At 42.7% G+C, this 20,492-nt stretch overlaps 1 protein-coding gene across 6 annotated transcripts in view; it reads right to left on the reverse strand.

Moving 5' to 3' along the window:
- The window catches only part of GRID1 (glutamate ionotropic receptor delta type subunit 1), a 722,825-nt gene that overhangs the window by 567,306 nt on the left and 135,027 nt on the right, over positions 1–20,492 (reverse strand). The gene's annotated exons all lie outside the window — the stretch shown is intronic.

Raw genomic sequence — 20,492 nt, forward strand, 5'->3', positions numbered from 1 at the left:
TTTTAAAACTCTCTGCTGACTTGAGCTGGATTTGAACCAGCAATCGGAAGGGCAAGAGGCTCTAATTCCTTGTCCCTTAAGGTATGGTTCTCCCTCACAGCTTGTAAAAACCAAATACAGAAACTCAGTCAAATGAAGCATTTCATGTCTCGGTGTTGACAGAAAAACAACAAGCTTGCAAATCCAGGTCCCTTTGCCATGTCTACAACTTGTAACAATTCAATTGTCTCACCAACAATACTCCATCTCCAAGGAGGTGATATTTAAGCTTTTGCACACAGCTTGCTCTCGTTGCATTAAAAGCTGTGCGATACAGCCCTGGCTCATTGCACAGAGGCCAGTGCAAAGGCAGAAGCATGTAAGTAATATAATGCTGCCAGTGAAATTTCTCATGTTTGAAAGGAGCTCGTCAAGTATCTTATGTAATTGGAAAATAGGCACCTGCTCCATCCAGCCTAGTAGTGTCTACACGGACTGGCAGTGACTCTTCCAAGACTTCAGACCGGGTGAATTCCCAGCCCTACCTAGAGACATTGGGGGGTAGAACCAGAAACCTTCTACATGAAAATAAGATGCTCTACCACTGAGTTATGGCCCTTCCTCAAATATGAGACTAAATCAAATAGTCATCATACTCACAGAAAAATATATACTCTCAACAAAGTGATAAATGCTTTGTTGTTGTTGTTTAGTCGTTTAGTCGTGTCCGGCTCTTCGTGACCCCATGGACCAGAGCACGCCAGGCACTTCTGTCTTCCACTGCCTCCCGCAGTTTGGTCAAACTCATGCTAGTAGCTTCAAGAACACTGTCCAACCATCTCATCCTCTGTCATCCCCTTCTCCTTGTGCCCTCAATCTTTCCCAACATCAGGGTCTTTTCCAGGGAGTCTTCTCTTCTCATGAGGTGGCCAAAGTATTGGAGCCTCAGCTTCAGGATCTGTCCTTCCAGTGAGCACTCAGGGCTGATTTTCTTAAGAATGGAGAGGTTTGATCTTCTTGCAGTCCATGGGACTCTCAAGAGTCTCCTCCAGCACCATAATTCAAAAGCATCAATTCTTCGGCGATCAGCCTTCTTGATGGTCCAGCTCTCACTTCCATACATCACTACTGAGAAAATCATAGCTTTTACTATACGGACCTTTGTTGGCAATGTGATGCCTCTGCTTTTTAAGATGCTGTCTAGGTTTGTCATTGCTTTTCTCCCAAGAAGCAGGCGTCTTTTAATTTCGTGGCTGCTGTCAACATCTGCAGTAATCATGGAGCCCAAGAAATGCTTGGCAATAAGCAAATTGTCTAATTAATAAAAATAAATGCAATAATAAGCAGCAGCAATTTGTGCTATCTTTTCAGTACCTTTCTCCTGTTACTCTCAGCTGTGACTTACTCAAATAGGATCCCATCTACCTGAACACCCAAATATCCAGGGATAAGAAATATCTCTAAGGAACAACTTGAATTCTTTCGTAGGTTTCCACATCCCACAAGTGTGTCCACTACTGGCAATGACTTGCTGGCAAAAGCATGCAAATGCTACATTAATATGGTTCCATCCATCCTAATATTCAGTCTGGAACGAGGACAGTTGAGATGTTGCTGTAGATTCCCACCCCCACCCACAAGTACTATGGGAAACTCTAATCTTGGGTTCTTAGGTGTTGGATTGTGGTGCCTGCTTTGAAATCCAATGTATGTTAAATGTTTGTATGTTGGGAAATCATTAACAAAATTTTTAAAAAGAAAGAGAGCAGCCCCTGTAGTGTGGACTATCAAGAAAAGAACTGCAGTGCTCCCCAAGGATAGTGTCAATCAAAATATTAGTTGAAATATACAAAAAAAGAAAGACAAACAAGGAAGGCATTTTTTCAATGTAAGGAAAAAGGGAAAGGGGGAGAATATTGAGTCATTTCAGCTCAGCCCAGATGAAAATATTTTATAATAATGGTTTCAGCAAAACAGAGATGGGAATGGAGGAAGGGGAGGTAGTGAAACTCCAATGCCAATCCCATGCAATTTTTTTTTTATCACGACTAACTCTAAATATCTGAAGAAGTGTGCATGCACATGAAAGCTCATACCAATAACAAACTTAGTTGGTCTCTAAGGTGCTACTGGAAGGAATTTTGTTTGTTTGTTTTGACTACGGCAGACCAACATGGCTACCTACCTGTAACTAGATCTAAATATCCTGCATTTTAATAAATACGTAAATAAAAAATCAAGTGTACAATTGCAAGATATGGGTCAAGCTCCTGTTCTCCAGTTCTGAATATTTGTGAGGCAATGTGCCAGTAAAAAGAATTAAAGAACAGTGAAATGTTTCAGGGAATTATGTCCTGGAATGAAAATGGCAAGACATCCAAACTTCTACCTTTACTAAAGAGCCAAGAAACATGGTACAATATTTATTAATTTATCAAATGCAGCTCAGATCGCTTATCATTTAATCACAGGCCTAAAGGCCTTAGAAACTCCAAGCTGAACTTTCACCAGCGGGCTTAGCAGCCAACTAAACAGGCTTATTCTACCAATGCAACTTATTGCAACATTTGTCCTTCGTTAGTTTACATTGCATATGGACCCCAGCCCAATATCTATTAAACTTAACTTAACAGGTTCTCAGTATGCCCCAAATAAAAAGAGGTATTATACTTTTACAGGATGTTTACCACAGGGATCAAAGCTAAAGAGGTTAATTATCCTTGCTCTCTGTAAAAGCTCTACGAATTGATTCAAAACTGAATCAGTGCCAGCGTCTTTGAAAAGTCCTCTGAGGCATTCAGGAATTCTTCTGAGGCTTGGCAAAGGGGCTTGTTGAGTGGGGGGGGGATGCCTATATAAAGGTGCCCCCTACTTACATGGGGTTACATTCTAGGTCCACGCATGCATAAGTGAAATTGCTTAAAGTGGGAAGCACCCTCCAAAAAGCCTTGAATGCATATTTTCCCCTGCTCTCCAGCTCTCTCTCCCACTCCCTCTCAAATCCAGAACCAGATATCTAGAGTTGAAGCTCTGGGGCCAGCTGGAGACTAGAGGACATGTGGGAGAGCTGCTGCTGCTGCTGCGCTATTTTGTAAACCAGCTGTTAGGCGGGGAGACTGAGCAGCCTAAACAAAGCCCCACTGATCCTCTAGTCTCTTTGGGGCTTCCTCTGACCTCACTGATGCACCCTACAGGCTCCAGGGAGGGTCTCCTCGCGAGCCACGAGGATTCTCCAGCTGTCTCCCACCATTTCCTGGTATGATTTTCTTTATTCATTTATCTCCAGCAGTCGCATGCAAGTAGAATGCCTATAGATACAGATGTATAGCTATCCCCTCCATCAACCTTGTAAGAATTAAAGGAGATATTTAATATGACCTAAAAAATTAAATAAGAATAGCTCTGCTGGATCCAGCTGGTGGCCCAGCTAGTCCAGTATCCTGTTCTCAGAGTGGCCAACCAGATGCCCAGGGGAAACCAGCAAGACCAAACCTGAGAACAAGAGCACTCTCCTCTCCTCTCCTCTCCTCTCCTCTCCTCTCCTCTCCTCTCCTCTCCACCGACTGGTATTTTGAAGCATTCTGTCTTGGAGGCAAAGTATAATCATTGTGGCTAGTAGCCAATGGTAGCTTTACCCTTTCTTGCAGATAAAACCACTTTCACCTGAGATTTTAAAAGGCCTGGGGAAATGATAAGGTCTTTGACCTGGTGTTGGAAAAGACCTGAAAAAGTCGGCACTGAATGAGCCACCCTGGGGAACGACTTTCAATAGAAAGGTACCCTAGCAGAGAAGAACATCTACCCAACTTGCCTACTGCTTAATCTCCAAAGATGGGGGCAACTGGAAAAGGGCCTCCAAATATAAGCCCGCCCCTAGGCTAAAGTCATATGGGAGGTGATTCTTCAGGGATCTTGCTTCCAAGTCACACAAGCACTTTAAAGATAAGCACCAACACTTTGAATTGAGACCTAAAATGAGCATCAGCCAGCGGAGCAGTTTTGAAACCAATGAGATACGTTTCTGTTAGCCAGAGATAGCTCCCGTTGCTCTGTCCCAGCTCCTGCCAACCTAGCAGTTCGAAAGCACGTCAAAGTGCAAGGGTCCTTTACCTTTTTTACTGCTGTTTTGAAGCAGCCTTCAAGGGCAGTCCCATGTACAATGAATGATAGTAGTTTAAAACAGAGATTACCGAACACAGATGACTGTGGCTTGTCCAAGAGAACCACAGTGGTGAATGCCCTTTTTCTTTAAACCTAAGGAATGGGACATAAAAGATCTGACATTTGTAAAACTTCTTGACTTCATGAACCTAGCAACTGATGGGAATTCAGAAAAGCTTAATATCTATTAAAGCTTAATTTTTATTAAAGTATGGGGGGCGGAATCTGCAGTGAAAGCAATTCTGAAAACAAATCAACCCACATCAAAAGCAAATAAAGAAATTTAAACATAAAAACTGTGGTAAAATTGAGAACTGGCCTACAACATTAATTTCACAGATAAGTGTCCTGAAGTCAAGCCCAGTATTTCCTTACTGCAGGGTTATACTTCACAGGGAATAGAAAGAATGACGGTACAAGTGGGTGAACAGCCCATCTTGGCTGAGTGTTAATACTGAAAAGTTATTAATAGTGGGTGGTAAGCTGGAATCTGATAAAATAGATACTGGATGGACGCATCATTCTTGCCCCAAACTAGGTACCAGTGGCATAGCTGGGATGGAGCATCAGGATCCAGTGACAAGAAAACCCTTACATGTCTATGCGGATCTATAGAAGATAGTCAAAACAGAAGTGTACCTTACAGGCAAACGTGAGGAGAAAGTGTGTTGTGACAAGCAAGGCTCAAGACTGGAACACTGTGGCCAACAGCCAAAACTAGTTGATCAAAAAGGAGAGCTCATTGGTGTCAACCTTTAACTGAAACCTAGTCGGGCAACAATGCAGAACAGAACCCTTCAGTGTATGTGTCTTTTAAGTCTTTTTGTGGAGTTTTATAAGGCAGCAAGACTTAGGTCTGCAATAAAATACTATTCCAGCACAACACAAGCAGATCCCTGCTACTGGGAACTTACAATCTAAACAATGACAGTGATAAAGGAAGGAGGAGAGGTTTAAATTGCATTTGTATCAATGCAAATGTACAAAGGCTTTGATGTGGTTGAGGATGACTACTAAGAGGTCAGGGTAAAGGCAAATTTGAAGCAAAGATTTGAAGGAAAGAAGAAGCAACAGTGATACCATTTTGTTTCACTTAGCTTTTATGAGTTCCACCCACATATCATGAACAGTGCCTCTTTTAGCCAGTCGATCAGCTGCAAACTTTCACTTACTCCTGATGTGTGCATGACAGCAACTCTCTCCCTCTCTTTTAAAATAAAATAAAAAAAATCCTTCCAGTAGCACCTTAGAGACCAACTAAGTTTGTGATTGGCATGAGCTTTCGTGTGCATGCACACTTCTTCAAATATTATTTTGTTTCGACTACGGCAGACCAACACGGCTACCTACCTCTCTTTTAAATCACTGATGCAGCTGGTTAGGCATGGAATCTGTGGCACCTACTCCATCTCCACTGCTAGGAATGTTGAAAGCTGCCTTACACCATGTCAGATTATTTGTTCTTCTAACCCAGACACAGCAGTGCCTACTTTGACTGGCAGTGGCTCAGGAGTTTCTCAGGAGTTTCAGGCAAAGGTCCCTCCCATCACTTGCAACCAGATCTTGTAACTAGAAATGGCAGAAATTGAACCTGGAGGTATTCCGCAGGCAATGCATGTGCTCCAACACTGTTACAGTCATTGCTGAACACCACTACAGACTGGCTGCCAAGGAGGAAAGAGACCAGCCTTGTTACCTGAGAGTGGTGGCAGCTGTGGCAGGTGGTAGTTCAATCCAACATGCCATACAATAGCTGCATACTAACTTGATTCTGATTCTTCCTTGGTGACAATCTCACATCTCCCAGAGATAAGAATGTGCAGGTCCTCCTCCTACTTGGCTGCTGTGGAGTGACCAAGTACCATCTCAGGCTTCACAACATACCAGCAGGGTCATTAGATTTAAAAGAATTCACAGTTTCTTGATCATCACTCAGACGGAAGGGTGCTATTTATGGATGGGGAGAGCCCACACTATCTGAAAGCCCATGGGCAGAGCTGACTCGACTATGGCAGGACGGGAAGAAGACCTAGGGAAGCAGCTCTTGTACCACTGCAGCAACATACAAAGTGGTCCCAGGAGCACCCAAACTCTCTGAAATCATCATACAATTTACATTACCTGGGACAAGCTTACAGCACTTTCCTTTCTTTTTTAAAAAAACCTCAGTGTAGCTCAGCACTGCATGTTTAACTTGGTGGGAATACACCAAGGTTGGCTCCTGGCACAGCGATATATTTGACTGAATGAGTCTTGACAGACCACCCCCACCTCCCTCGTTTCAATTCTGCTAAAAGTATAATAATGAGAAATGGAAGCAGAGACCCAATTAGAAAGAGCTGTCTGGGACACAGATCGATTTAATGTATGTGTGCCAAATGGCAATGGGGGGGGAGGGGAGAGAGAATGGATAGCTGAGGGGTTTTTTCCCCCCATTCTCCAACCAAGGGCATAAAATTCCAGCTAGATAACCATTTTATATTGTCACATAAGCAGAAGATCCATTGGAGAAGAAATGAATATTTTTTTTTGAATGAGGCTCGGGTGTACATTGAAGAAATGCATCTCTTTCCAAAATTTGACACAGAGAAAAGAGAAACATGTGGGCTTGCAGATATTGTTTGACCCCAGCTTCCATCTGCCTCAGCTAGAATGGTCAATGGTCAGGGATAATGCCATCTAACAGTATTTGAAGAGCCTGAGGTTCCTTGCTGCAGAGAGAAAGCATGGAGAAAAGGACAGTGGGTGAAGTATGGTTGAGCGAACTTTTTGCAATATCAGTTAAACGCTTTCCAAATGTGCCCCCTAACATGCATTAGTGACAGGGATCCCAGGTTTCCAGCAGATGAAAACCTTTACAACTGGAACTTTAAATCATATTATCAGCCCACATGTTTTCTGTACTGCTCTACATCATCTGTCTTTTAGCCTTTGCGGGGGTCAAGGACATTGATGATAGCACCCTGGTGTTCCATCCAGCGGAGGGAGAGCAATATGATAATATCACCCCAGCATTCCTCCAGTCCTGGCCAATGAGCACAACTGTGGCTCTGCATGCTGCGACTGCCAACCTTAAAAAGACAAGATAGTCAGCACCATGGAGAGCACCACATCCACAGCCATCTTTCAGGCAAAAAGGAAATCGTGATAGAAATGGAAACAAAAGCTGCTTCCAAAAATTACCCCTTGCCAAACTCCAGTGTGAAATATTCACTAGAAGAAGTTCACATTTGCCAACATTAACTGAATATGCTATATGACATCTGATACCTGACAGTATTTGACAGCTGGCATGGAATGGTATTTAGCATTGAGTGGTATTTGGTAGATGAACAAAAAGATATCTAAACAAGTGAACATTTTATTTTACACTGTGTGGAGTCAGAACAATCATACAATGCCAAGTAGTTTAAGGATTGGCAGGGCTGCCTCCCTGTGCAGCAGCCTGGGCTCCAACTCAAACAAGAGGCAGGTCAGATCCATCAGACCAATGGAAGACGTTCTGGAAAGCAACCCAGGACCTGATGTCATGACACGGACAAAGCCCACTGACTTGGGAGCCCTTGAGCTGTGGGCCACCAAGAATCTGAACCCCCCCCCCCAAAAAAAAAAATCTTCAATGTACTGAATTCCTCCTGGCCAGGGATCTGCAACCCCAAGTCATCCTGTCAGCACAGGTAACGAGCTGGAGGGAGTTGTCAGGGAGGAGGAAGAGTGCTCAGATCACAAGTCTGCCCCTTTAAGGCCTTTCACTCTTCAAGAAGTGGGCAAGAGTGTGGGAGGAGCAATCTGGCTCAGGAAGAATAAAAGGCCACTCCCAAACTGGAGGAGGTTACTCACTTGCAGCTTCCCTACATACCGATACTTCCTTGCCCCATCAGGCCCCATGGACTTCTTGCCAAGGCCAGGACAAGTCACCTGGCAATGCAAGTGTTTGCATTTGCAAGTGTGAAAATCTTCCCTGATCCTACAGGCTAGCAAAGGGTGCAAATATAATAAATACATAGAGCATATTTTGACTTTCACAAGTTTCTCATTCAAATGCAAAACTGGAACTTGATGAATCAATGAACAACCCCCTCCCCCCAATTACAGCTCTATCATGGGACTGTTTCCAAATGGGTACCTGTAGCTTTCTCCCTTTATGGCAAATAGCATGTTGCAGCGAGGGAGGGTAGAATTCAGATTGGGAAAAGAGAGCAAATGGAGAATATTAAATCCACTTTCCCGATGTGCTTCAGCCCCATTCTGAGCCAAGACCCTCCACAGATGCATTTACCCTTTAAAACACAGACACACACGCAAGAGACGACCACACATCTCCCAGAATGACATCTACCCTGAGCTTCAATCATTATGTAATTATTTTAAGTAACAAGGCGTAATGTATTGGAGATATATGCCACAGCGTGGTCCAGATCTGGATCACTGGGAGCTCCCATGTTATGGAGCATCTTAGTGAAATACAATTTGTGAGCTGCTCATGTATTTAAGAAGAAGGATGTAAAGTTTAAATCTGTGAAGGTAAACTTAGTAATATGGTGGGTGGACACAAGGAAGAAACATTAACTGGAGTGAAAGGAGTAGGTGTTGAGGTCAGGCTAGACCCAGAGGGAAGGTCTCACTCAAAATTAGACCTAGAGGGCGTGTTCTCCGTTCCTCAGTCCAAGAGGTAAATTTATTGAGATGGATGGAGCAAGTCGAAGGTATCAACTACTCTGTTGATCAGGGAAATACAGAAAGCCAGGCCCTTTAATACCAGGCATGGCCTTCTCCAGAGGCTACTATTGGCCAGTCACAGAGGCTGGTGTTCTGGACAGCTGTTCCCCTCTGCACCTGAAAGTGACTCAAGGACGCTATGCTTCTATGACTCAAGCAGACACAGTCTACGGTAGTTCTGTAGGTTGGGTCTCAGATCCAGAGGTTTGTACCCCAAGCCCCAGAGACTCCAACCTTGGCAAACAAGTCCTAGAAACACTGTTTGATACTGCACTTAAAAAAATTAAATTAGGGATGGGGGAACTATTAACCTCCAAACATTGTTGGACTTCAGTGCCATCAACCCCAGCCAGCAGAGCCAGTAGTTAGGGAGGATGGGAGTTGTAGTCCAAACATGTGGAGGGTCACAGGTTCTTCATTCCTGTGTTATAACTATACACACACACACACTTTTATATACATTCACTAGTAATCTCTTTTGAATTGCTCAGGAAATGTTTTTATTTTTAATCTACAGGGGAAGAAAACCTGCTTTACTGCTTCCTTAATGAGAACTGAACGGCTAGAAAAAGTTGAGTTCTGGGTGGCTGGGTGTGGTGACAAAGATGTATTTTAACAGCAATGAAGTTACTCAATTTCATGCGTTATTTTGCACTCATTGCACTCTGCTTTCAATCTTACATTTAGATGTTCATGTGTACTGCACAATAATACACCCAATTAAACTTTATTGTTCATTAACCGGTTTATCAAAAGCCACGTGTAGGCTTTCCAAACACAACAGGTACTTAAGTTTTAATTATGAAATGCAGCTCTGAACCCTTACTTGGAAAGGGCACAAAAGAGGTGGATGACTCGCAAGAGCTGAACATGCCACCCCTTAAAAATCAGCCTCTCCCTGCTCCAAAGAAATCCTGAAATGAAGTAGGTGGAAGTTTCCACCATCAAAATCTGCCTACTTATAAAAGGTTGGTCAAATGTTAAAATCATGAACTTATTTGAACAATAACGAGTAACAAGTGTGTTGTGCAAATTACAAAAATGGCAGTCTTCTAGGACTCTCCATAGTCCAATCTTTCTCAGAAGCACTGAGCATGCTCCCAGATCACATTAAGGTCTCTGCTCCCCACAGCAAACACAATGGATTCCATTGTAGTCTTGGCCCCTAGGCAGCTAGGACGTTTACCATTGTGGTGACACTTCCTGTTCCTGTTCAGAGACATCTAGAACTACAGCCCAAGGTCTGTTGGGAAAGAAAGGTCATATGACATAATGGGAAGGGCAGGTGAATATGTCTTCTGTAAAGTGTTGCATGCCTAAATAAAATATATGTGGACATGTTTGACCCTGACTCCTGTAGAACTAATTAGTGGGGAGAGCTTCACTTCTGCCATGGCTATCTATGGCCCCCATGATTAAAGAGGGAAGGTAGACACCTGGCTTCACAGAATATTTAACCAAAATTCAATAATTATTTTTAAAAAATAGATTTATAAGTATCTGAAAAATTTACAACTTCAAACAAAGATAGAACTGAGTAATGCCATATTGTGTTTTAATTCATTGGAAGCTACCCAGTGACTGGTAACCCAGTCAGATGGGTGGCATACAATTTATTATTATTATTATTATTATTATTATTATTATTATTATTAGCTGTCAAATTTAGATCAGTCATCTGACAAGGATTCCGAACCTACTTTTCTTCTTTTGAAGCACCCACATTGCAACAATACTCAAGGGATCCTAAAAGGAAGTTCAAGTGTTATAAATGGCATGGGATTGGATTCAGAAAACGCCTTTCTTTTTGAACTCTGCTCCAGGACAGTGTCTGTCTTTAGCTGGCCCCAATCACCATGGCCGATTGTGGAATAATGTGCAGAGGAGCACTTTGTAATAAAATAAGTTGCACAGATCTGAGGGCGGAAAACAGTCCTTTAGAAATTAAGTGATCTGTATCATCGCTGCCCAGTCATGAATACTTAACAGCCATCAGTTCCCTTTTCCTTCTTCATATTTTCCTTCTTTATATTATCACTTATCAGTCATTTAGCTACCAATTAATTATCTCAGCTCCAGAAGTTGCAATTACAGGCATTTAAATGATACCAGCAATCCAAGGTTAAGCATTAAATAAATACTTCTACCAATGTGTAAGCAAGCATGGACACACACCCCAACAAGAAAAATGATTTTAAAATAAATAAATTAGTATTTGCCTATTTTAGTATTTTAATATTTGCCTACTAACACCAAATCTCACCTTCCAGGAAACATGGGTAATAATGATGTAGAGGTTTGGGCTTTTGACAGGACTTCATGGGGAGGTCTCTATTTCACAGTGGGTGCAATTTCACTTCCCCTGCCCTGATCTCCCTAAAACTTCATAGCCAGGCATAATCTATCCACAAGCAGCTTTTAGTGTGGGCCCAGGGGAGAACGGTGGGGCAGGCCCTGCTTGGGTCTTTTTGGGAAGAACTATAACTTCCTGTTGTTTTTGTCCATGGAGTTTTCTTGCCAGGGATACTGGAGTGGCTTGCCAGTTCCTGCTTTTGAATTATGGTGCTGGAGAAGACTCTTGAGAGTCCCATGGACAGCAAGAAGATCAAACCTATCCATTCTTAAGGAAATCAGCCCTGAGTGCTCACTGGAAGGACAGATCCTGAAGCTGAGGCTCCAATACTTTGGCCACCTCATGAGAAGAGAAGACTCCCTGGAAAAGAGCCTGATGTTGGGAAAGATTGAGGGCACAAGGAGAAGGGGACGACAGAAACGAGATGGTTGGACAGTGTTCTTGAAGCTACAAACATGAGTTTGACCAAACTGCGGGAGGCAGTGGAAGACAGGAGTGCCTGGCGTGCTCTGGTCCATGGGGTCATGGACAGTCGGACACGACAAAACAACAATAATGTAACTGCCTGGCCTCTGGCTTCAAGGGCTGCTTAGATATTTGGAATTAGGGCACCAAAAGCCCATATACACAATGGGTCAGATCCAGGGTTGCAGGAACAGTACATGTAATATTGTGTATTTTATCATTGTTCACATCTAAGTTCTTTGCTGGCCTACCTGTAAATGAAAAGGGAACAAAACATCCCCAGGCGAAAGCTGGGAGGAAGGCTGCTAACCCATTTCTATAGGTCAAGGGTAGCCAAAGTGAGGCTATCCAGCTTTTGCTAAACTACAACTCCCATTATCCTTGCCCACTGGCAATGCTGACTGGGGCTGATGGGAGCTGGAGTCCAGCAACACTTCCTGTTGGCTACCCCTATTGTAGGTTGATGGTGGAGAACCCCAGTCACTGGGATGAATTGTGAAATGCTTTGGCCACAGTCTTCTGGCAAAATGGCTGGCGAACAAGCAGACAATGGTGGCTGAAGAGGAAACGATCTTGCTTGTCAGTGGAAGTCTATTTCCCCCTGCCCCCAAATCACTTCACTAGGTTATGCAAATGCCACAGGAATGTGGGGAACACAAGGGCTAAACTTTATTCTCTTGGAACAGACCTCAAAAGAAACACAGAAAGAGAATAAGATATGATAACCCATCCTCCCACCTAAGTATAGCTCTGAGTACTACATTCTTAAAATTCATTGTTACAGATATATTAGAGGTTCTGTTATGTCAGACAACTGTCCTCCTTATTAACAGAGAGAGGCAAGGTCATATTCCTGTCTTCTAATTTATTAATGTTGCACAAATAAATGTTTGAAAGGAATATGAATATTTTATTGTCTACGCGAAACTGGTGCTTTAGGATTTGCCCTACTGAACAGATTGAGATAGATATATATATATATATATATATATATATATATATATATATATGCATGCTTAAAAAAGTGACACCTCAATTCTGCAGGTTCTTGTACAACTCATCCCATTGCACACCTGTAGCTCAACTATTATTCCCCTCTGCATTAATTTAGATTGCACAATTGTTATAAGGAACAGGATGATACCTATTCATGGGAGCTGCCCTTTGATAATACGGCAACAAGGCATATGGGAGCCATTCGTGTGAGAGAGAGGTTTGGCGAAAACTTAAGAGGGGATGGGTGAGATTTGTATGAACAGCGACTAAGGTAAAAGTTTTTGACTTTGCAGATTTGGGTCTGATTTTCATGTAGAACATCCAATGTTCACTCTCTGGCATCTCCAGTTAGGGAGAGGATACAGGGGCGGCACCTACAGAGAGCTAGGGGGCCAAGCCCCCCCCCCCATTTTCAAGGAGGGGGCTGGGCCCCTCAAAATTCCATGGTGATGTGTGCTCACCGCATGTACACATGCGCTGTATGCGCAACACATCAGTCTGTCGTACGGCGTGTGTGCATGACAACAGCATGCATGGCTGTCAAGCACATTGCATGTGCCGGGCCCCTCAATCATGGCTGGTGCGCCTTCTAGGAGACCTGGAGAGCCACTATTAGTCAGTGAAAACAACACTGAGATACATGAGTCAATGGTCTTATTCAGTATAAGGCAGCTTCCTTCTAAAAGAACACATAACACTAGGAACACCTTACTCCTGATCCAACTGAATAAAACATTAATTGTAAAAGACCACTTTGTTCTTGTCCATGATGTAAGAAGCCCAAAGGGAACTGAGCCACCAAAAAGGTCTTTGCCAAAGGTCTATGGGGTATAATGCTCCGTGAGGATCAGTGACAGGTGTAATTCCTTCCATGAAATGGAAACTGCTGTACACAGTAATAATGCAGGCTTCCTCATTCTTTAAATAATTAGGAAGCCTATAATTTTAGAATTTGGAGTACATTTTCTAATTTGGCCTGCATGTCCAAGTGTCTCTGCTCTCTAATAGCCCTAATAGAAAGTCTTTAGAAATGACTCTAATTGTGCTCCATTTCTCTCCATTTAACGAAGTCTGAAGTTGCTTTCTTATTCCGCAGCCTTTCAAAAGATCATTTGACCTCCACTGTAACAGCATTCAAGGACATCACAATCTCTCTTTCCCCACAGAGCACCAATGGAATTCTGCGGTTCCCATTTTGGAGCAAGACAACATGTACCATAATAAAATGCTTACCCATAAATTGTCAGCTTTCGACTTGATAAGCACATGCAATCTCATGAGTCACTTCATCAAAATGAGGGGGCAAAATGAGCAGTAAGAAGCTATTTCAACCACAGCACAAGCATGTGGGTGGACTAGACTTGAAGTAATACTACTCAGATTTCCCCTCATTCCCATCAAGTCCCCCCCTCCTTTCTGGGACTTTCTCTACAAAGCACACAGCCCATGCAATGAGTTCCACGATCTCAGAGATCATATTCCAAGTTACTGGCACCTGTAGCATGGATTTTCTAGGGAGCAACTTGAATGCTCCCTGGATGCTGCTGCTTTTAACATTCTGGGCCTTATTCAATGAAGTAGTTTCATTAGCGCAAGGACTTCTGCCTATGCAATGGAATTCTCCTTCCTTCTCCTCCCCACATGCACCCCATAAATCTGTTCTGGGTTTCCCACCCAAGCCCTCAAAGCAGATTTGGGGAGGGCGCAGAGATTGGGGAAGGAAGGGAAGCTCTGTTGCACAGCCAGAAGTCCTTGTGCTAACAGAACTGCTTCGCTGGATACAGGCCACTGCCATGAATGCTAGCAACGCTTTTTTCTTTAAACTGCTGCCTATGTCTGCAGTAATGGGGAAAGTGATGGCAGTCATCTAAATCTGCTAAAGCCTTCAGTACGAACCTAAGGGTCCATATTATAGGCAACAGCATTCTGGTTGCCTGTTCATCTGATTAGATCTATGGACCCATATGATCTTATTTGAGCAAGTCTTTGCTGAAGATAGCAACTGATCCAAATATCAATCACAGAACAATTCTCTCTTCAAGTGCATAAGATCATAGAATTGTAGAGTTGGAAGGGACCCTGAGGATCATCTAGTCCAACCCCCTGCAACAAAGGTATGTGCAGCTGTCCCATACAGGGATCAAACCTGCAACCTTGGCTATAAATATAGTTATTTATAGCCCAGCAAGTCCTTGAAGAATGGAATGAATTTTTCAAAGGAGTGGAATGTGAATGGACAACGGATGATGGCAATGAATTATCTCTACAAACCAGGTCTGGGAACAGAGTGCTGGAAAGGCTACTGTAATGGGTATGAGTTACTCGTGCATAAACTGGTGCCTTTCTTGATTAATTTGCCTTGTTAAAACTTTCTGACTGCACAGCCTCTCCTCATGGTGGCTGCCTCAGTCACTGGCAGAATCCGTCAGTGGGCGTTTCTTGAACCTCTTCCAACATAAAAGTTGTTTGACACCCCGTCTCCTCCTCCTCTCACTGTGCGGGAGTCTTCTGCGCAGGGAAGGCATGGGTAGCGGAGGACCTGGGCTCTCCTCACTGATGTCCAGTGAAGAGTCCTGGAGCCCTCTCTCCACTTCCCCCGTCTGCCTCCCTTTATCCCCGGTGTTGCGCTGATTGGCTTCCCCCTCTACTGAGCTGTTTCTCCCCCTGCTGCTGGGTCCTTCGCCAGCATCATCTGGGAGCCTCCCCTTCGCCTCTCGCTCCGATGTCAGTTCCCTGACAGCTACACATGAGAAATGGATGCAATGGAAGCAATAGACATATGTTTGTAACAGGAGCGGGAAACCTTTTTAAAAAAAATGTATGAAATATAAATAATTTGGATCAATGTGTTAAAATTTGGAAAACTTGTGTGTGTGTGTAATTACAACCTTGGTGTAATCAGCACCATGCTCTAACCAACTGAGCTATGTATTTTGAGGCAAAGAAGATCGATCAACACAAACACAAAAATGGCTCAGCCCCTTTATCTGCTCATGTTGGTTTAAGGACTGAAGATGAAGTTGTTAAACTGGGAACTAACACCCAAGTAGTAATGGGTGGCGGGGGTAGAAACAGCATGGTCTTGGGGGTGGGGAGCAAAAATATGCCTTTTTTTAAAAAAAAATGAGATTATCCTATCTCTGTGGCATAACTTGAACTCTGTAGTTCATGTATTTTCATCTAATGCTGTCTCTGTACTCTCTGAGATGGGGGTGGGTAATTTTATATTTGCGGTTCATTCCTTTGGATTTGTCTTTATCTGGAAAACCAATAACATTTGTATTGTTTTTTAAATGAAGTTACCCTTAGTTCATTAATTGTTCCTTTGCCCTTCCTTGTAACACAATCCATGACGGACTGAAATCTGTTTGAACCCAGAAAATACAGACTGGGTCTATCTATCATAACATTCATGGGGTAAAGGTAAAGGTAAAGGTACCCCTGCCCGAACGGGCCAGTCTTGACAGACTCTGGGGTTTGTGCGCCCATCTCACATCTATTGGCCGGGGGCCAGCGCTGTCCGCAGACACTTCCGGGTCACGTGGCCAGCGTGACAACGCTGCTCTGGCGAGCCAGAGCCGCACACGGAACGCCGTTTACCTTCCCGCTGGTAAGCGGTACCTATTTATCTACTTGCACCCGGAGGTGCTTTCGAACTGCTAGGTGGGCAGGCGCTGGGACCGAGCAGCGGGAGCGCACCCCGCCGCGGGGATTCGAACCGCCGACCTTACGATCGGCAAGCCCTAGGCGCTGAGGCTTTAGCCCACAGCGCCACCCGCGTCCCAATCATTCATGGGGTACACATTTCCTAAACTAAGATCAGCCCATATCAGATTCTAAACAGGTGGCAACCTTATTTCCCCATGGGCCTTAAATAATTTCTTTTCCGGCTAGCCTCATATAACAGCTATTCTGGAATTTCAGCATTGTTGAAGGTCATGGGAGAGACCAGGGAGATCATGCATTTGAAGCACACCTAGAATGTACAAAATGTCAAACTTTGGGTATTTTCACAGGTGAGTCTTAAATTGCCTTTGAGCCTCTCATAGGCCAGTTATGTAAATGCCTGATCATTGTTACTGTGGAGTGAAAACTGGAGGACATTTGTAATGCAAATCAGTGTACTGGCCAATGTAGATTTCACATTCACATTAGGAAGCTGACTGAAGGGACAGCTGTATTAAGCATCAGAGTGTAAAAAATTCCTTTTGCAGAGAATTTGCCTCCATCTTCAACATAAACATAAATGTTAGTATCTAACAGGGGGGAGAATATTGTATACAATTTGTGCATGTTAACAAGTGCACTAAGGTTTGATCCTGTGGGTTTTTTTAAATACGGGATTTTGTCTCTTCCCACAACAACAGGCAGCACTTGTTAACCCAGCAGGGGGTGCCCTCCGGTCAATCATGTGATGTTGCTATGACGTCACATTATAAGAGGGAGCGGGTGGAGCTGTGGTCTAAACCACTGAGCCTCTTGGGCTTGCCGATCAGAAGGTCGGCAGTTCCAGTCCGTGCAACAGGGTGAGCTCTCGTTGCTCTGTCCCAGCTCCTGCCAACCTAGCAGTTTGAAAGCACGCCAGTGTAAGTAGACAAATAGGTACCACTTCCTGCGGCAGGAAGGTAAATTGTGTTTCCGTGCACTCTGGCACTCATCACAGTGTCCCATTGTGCCAGGAGCCGTTTAGCCGTGCTGGCCACATGACCCGGAAAGCTGTCTGCGTACAAATGCTGGCTCCTTAAGCGAGATGAGCGCCACAACCCCATAGTCACCTTTGACTGGACCTAACTGTCCAGGGGTCCTTTACCTTTACATTTACCTATTGACCACACATCTGTCAAATCTGGCCCACACCAATCTTGATAGGAGCTGTCCCATAGACCCCAAAATATTTCCTAGCTCTGTGGCAAATGATAGGCGGGAACTCCCAGATCCATTTGGATTTGTACATATCTACATTGAAAGATGATGATCAACTCTTTGCTCAAAAACGTGTTTGTGTGTATATTACTTAGATTTGAATCCTACCAAAACAGCTGAAGGTAATCAGGTAAATGATTAACAACATGTTTGGGGAAATCAATGAAACTGATGATGGGTAGGATATAAAACTGAGTAAATAAATAAACTGAAGAGGGGAATCCATGCTTCATTGCTTGATTTATCCATGTAACACTGATCTCTTTTTTTTTATAATATTTTTTATTAGTTTTACAAAAGTTTTTATAACAGACAAACACAAAAAAGAAAACAAACAAACAAACAAGTATAATTTCATAATGTCATTTCATAAACTTCTTTCCTCGGACTTCCCCATACCTCCCCTTTCTGCATCCTCATGTCCAAATTTTATAGCAACTTATAAATGTTTTTTCCAACTCTAATTCATCATAGTCCTTTCTTATTCTAATCTTATATTACTGCAACCCTTTCTCTCTATAGAATCTCGACATTCTAAACTTCATCAAGTTTATAGTAGTCCTTAAGATAAATCTTGAATTTCTTCCAATCTTCTTCCGCAGTCTCCTTTCCCTGGTCTCGAATTCTGCTCGTCATTTCCGCCAATGTCATATAGTCAATCACTTTCATCTGCCATTCTTCCACGGTGGGTAGATCTTGTGTCTTCCAATACTTTGCGATCAATATTCTTGCTGCTGTTGTTGCGTACATAAAGAAAGTTCTATCCTTTTTTTGCACCAATTGGCCGACAATGCCCAAGAGAAAGGCCTCTGGTTTCTTAAGAAAGGTATATTTAAATACCTTTTTCATTTCATTATATATCATCTCCCAGAAGACCTTAATCTTCGGGCATGTCCACCAAAGATGATAAAAAGTACCTTCAGTTTCCTTACATTTCCAGCATTTATTGTCAGGCAAATGGTAAATTTTTGCTAGCTTAACTGGGGTCATGTACCACCTGTATACCATTTTCATCACATTTTCCTTTAAGGCACTACATGCCGTAAATTTAATTCCGGTGTTCCACAACCTTTCCCAGTCAGCAGACATAATATTATGACCAATGTCCTGTGCCCACTTAATCATAGCTGATTTAACTATTTCATCTTGTGTGTTCCATTTCAACAGCAAGTTATACATTCTTGACAAATTCTTAGTATTGGGTTCTAGCAGTTCTGTCTCGAGTTTTGATTTTTCCACCTGGAAGCCAATTTTCCTGTCTTGTTTAAAAACCTCCGTTATTTGATAATAGTGGAGCCAATCTTGTACTTTGGGTTTTAGTTTTTCATGGCTCTTTAATTTCAGTTTCTCTCCATCCTGTTCTAAAATCTCACAATACTTTGGCCATCCGACCTCCATATTAACTTTCTTATGGGCCTTCGCCTCTAAGGGTGACAACCATCTAGGGGTTTTGTTTTCCAACAGGTCTTTATATCTCATCCAAACATTGAACAACGCTTTCCTTACAATGTGATTTTTAAAGGCACTATGCACTTTGATTTTGTCATACCATAAATATGCATGCCAACCGAATGCGTTATTGAAACCTTCTAAGTCCAAGATATCTGTATTCTCGAGGAGCATCCACTCTTTCAGCCAGCAGAATGCTGCTGCCTCATAGTACAATTTTAAGTCCGGCAGGGCAAATCCCCCTCTTTCTCTTGCATCTGTTAATATTTTATATTTTATTCTGGGCTTTTTGCCCTGCCAGACAAATTTCGCAATATCTTTCTGCCACCTCTTGAAACAGTCCATCTTGTCAATAATCTGCAAAGTTTGAAACAAAAATAACATTCTAGGCAATACATTCATCTTAATTACTGCAATTCGGCCTGACATTGATAATCTCAAATTTGACCATATTTCTAAGTCTTTTTTAATTTCTAACCAACATTTTTCATAATTGTCCTTATATAAATTCAAATTTTTAGATGTTAAATTAACCCCTAGGTATTTCACCTTCTTAACCACCATCAAACCCGTCTCTTCTTGAAACTTATTCTTCTCCATATCTGTCAGGTTTTTCCCTAAGACTTTAGTTTTTTGTTTATTCAATTTAAATCCAGCTACCTGGCCAAATTGTTGAATTATCTCCAACACCTTTTTCGTGCTAGTGTATGGCTCTTGTAAAGTCAGAACTAAGTCATCTGCGAAAGCCCTTAACTTGTAATGTTTTGCTCCGACCTGTACACCTTTAACTTGCTGGTCCTCTCTAATCATGTTCAGCAACACCTCCAGGACCGAAATAAAAAGCAATGGGGAAATTGGGCACCCCTGTCGTGTTCCTTTTTCTATCTTAAGTTCCTCAGTTATTACATTGTTTACAATCAACTTAGCTTTTTGTTCGGAATATATTGCACCCATACCATTCTCAAAACCTTGTCCTACCCCCATCCCATGAAGGTTCTTTTTCATAAAACTCCAAGAAATGTTGTCAAAGGCTTTCTCCGCATCCACAAATATCAAAACTGCTTTAGTATTTATGTTCACCTCTAACTTTTCCAAAATGTCTATTATATTCCTAACATTGTCTGAGAGGTGTCTCTTTGGGAGAAAGCCTGCTTGGTCTCTATGAATCTTTTCCATCAATACTCTTTTGAATCTTTTTGCTAAAATGTCTGCAAAAATTTTGTAATCCACATTGAGTAACGAGATTGGGCGGTAGTTCTTCAATTGAGTCTTTTCAGTCTCTGTCTTTGGTATGAGCGAAATATATGCTTCTTTCCACGATTCAGGTGCCTTTTTTCCCTCTAAGATCTCATTACAGACATCCTTTAACGGTTGTATCAACCATTCCTTTAACGATTTGTAATATCTGGAAGTCAGTCCATCTGGCCCTGGAGATTTGCCCAATTGC

The sequence above is a fragment of the Podarcis vaucheri genome (genome assembly GCF_965113315.1).
Source record: "Podarcis vaucheri genome assembly, chromosome: 5".
Taxonomy (NCBI): domain Eukaryota; kingdom Metazoa; phylum Chordata; class Lepidosauria; order Squamata; family Lacertidae; genus Podarcis; species Podarcis vaucheri.